The sequence below is a fragment of the Manis javanica genome, chromosome 4 (assembly GCF_040802235.1).
Source record: "Manis javanica isolate MJ-LG chromosome 4, MJ_LKY, whole genome shotgun sequence".
Taxonomy (NCBI): Eukaryota; Metazoa; Chordata; class Mammalia; order Pholidota; family Manidae; genus Manis; species Manis javanica.
Genome location: NC_133159.1, coordinates 144,241,599 through 144,243,847, shown reverse-complemented (window position 1 = coordinate 144,243,847; position 2,249 = coordinate 144,241,599). Strand labels below are relative to the sequence as shown.

At 38.9% G+C, this 2,249-nt stretch overlaps 1 protein-coding gene across 9 annotated transcripts in view; it reads right to left on the bottom strand.

Moving 5' to 3' along the window:
• ACACA (acetyl-CoA carboxylase alpha) overlaps nucleotides 1–2,249 on the bottom strand; it is a 313,862-nt gene that overhangs the window by 294,542 nt on the left and 17,071 nt on the right. The gene's annotated exons all lie outside the window — the stretch shown is intronic.

The following is a 2,249-nucleotide window of genomic DNA, read 5'->3' as shown; positions in this document are numbered from 1 at the left end:
ACTTTCTGTACCTCTGAAAGGCCTGAGCAAGCCATTAGCATCCCTCCTTTTCTGGATTACTAACAGAGAGAGATTTAAGGATGTCTAGCTTAATCATTCTCCCCCTTCCCCTAACCCTTATTTTGGAATCTTGTTAAACATTGACCATTAGATTCTGACCTAGAGCACGTTTCTTATGTTTATGTCCAGCATTAGCCATTTTCCAAGGAAGAGTTACTGTATGTATTTATAACTGGGGCTAGGAATCCTTTTTTTTTTTTTTTTTTGGCCCTGGAACAGGCTGACACTCTTATGGCCCCTCCTCCTCACTGATTCTCCACTCCTACACCCACACTACCCCTCCATTCTCAGAAAAGATTGCATTTCCAGAGGTCACACATGATGCTCATGTTGCCTTGAACTGCCATTTATCTTTTTATGTGTACTTCCTCATTCTTAGATGTGAAGTTTGTAGTGCCTGAGCTAATTTGTATATCTCTATATTACTCTATATTGAGCAAAGGACCAAGTTTGTAGTAGACACTCAAAAAAGTTGTTGGTAATGTTTCACCACTTAATGGACAGCTGAGGTTAGCACAACTGAATTTCCAGAAGAAAATGAGTAACCTTTATTTTTTTTAAACTATCATTGATATACAATCTTATGAAGGTTTCACATCAACAAAATTGTGGTTTCAACATTTACCCATATTATCAAGTCCACACCCCTTCCCATTGAAATCACTGTCTATCAGTGCAGTAAGATGCTATAGAGTCATTATCTGTCTTCTCTGTGCTGTACTGCCTTCCCCCTGACCCATCTGTATTGTGATTACAAATTATAGCGCCCCATAATCCCCTTCTCCCTCCATTCCCACCTGCCCTTCCCAATCCTTTCCCTTTGGTAACCTCTAATCCCTTCTTGGGAGTCTGTACCTCTCCTGCTGTTTTGTTCCTTCAGTTTTGCTTTGTTGTTAAACTCTACAAATGAGTGAAATCTTTTGGTACTTGGCTCTCTCCACCTGACTTATTTCACTGAGCATAATACCTTCTAGCTCCATTCATGTTGTTGCAAATGGGAGGATTTGTTTTCTTCTCATGACTGAATAATATTCCATTATGTATATGTACCACTTCTTCATCCATTCATGTACTGATGAACACTTAGGTTGCTTTCATATCCTGGCTATTGTGAATAGTGCAGCGATAAACATATGGGTGCATATGTCTTTTTGGAACCGGGATCTTGTTTTCTTTGGGAAAATTCCTAGGAGTAGAATTCCTGGGTCAAATGGTATTTCTATTTTTAGTTTTTTGAGGAACCTCCATATTGCTTTCCACAATGGTTGAACTAATTTACATTCCCACCAACTGTGCAGGAGCGTTTCCCTTTCTCTGCATCCTCACTAACATTTGTTTCCTGGTCTTTTCAATGTTGGCTATCCTAACTGGTGTGAGATGACATCTCATAGTGGTTTTAATTTGCATTTCCTTGATAATAAGCGATGTGGAGCATCTTTTCATGTGCCTGTTGGCCATCTGAATTTCTTCTTTAGAGAAGTGTCTGTTCAGATCCTCTGCCCATTTTTTAACTGGGTTATTTGCTTTTTGGTGTTGAGACAGGTGAGCTCTTTACACATTTTGGATGTTAACCCCTTATTGGATGAGTTGTTTAAGAATACATTCTCCCATACTATAAGATGCCTTTTTCTTCTATGGATGGTGTCCATTGCTGTACAGAAGCTCTTTAGTTTCATGTATTCTCATTTGGTCATTTTTGCTTTTGTTTGCTCATGTTTATATTCAAGAGATTTTTGCCTATGTTTTCTTCTAGGAGTTTTATGGTTTCATGACTTATATTCAGGTCTTTATCCATTTCCAGTGTACAGAGGTAGACACTAATGCAGTTTCATTCTCTTACATGCAACTCTCCAGTTTTGCCAGTACCAGTGTTGAAGAGGCTGTCTTTTCCCCATTGTATATCCATGGCTCCTTTATGGTATATTAATCAGTCATATATGTGCAGGTTTATATCTGGGCTCTCTATTCTGTTCCATTGATCTATGGGTCTGTTCTTGTGCCAGTACCAAATTGTTTTGATTACTGTGGCTTTGTAGTAGACCTTGAAGTTAGGGGGTGTAATCCCCCCAGCTTTGTTCTTCCTTCTCAGGATTGCTTTGGCTATTTGGGGTCTTTTGTGGTTCCATATGAATTTTAGAAGTTTGTTGAGGAATGCTGTTGATATTTTGATAGGGATTGCTTTGAATTTG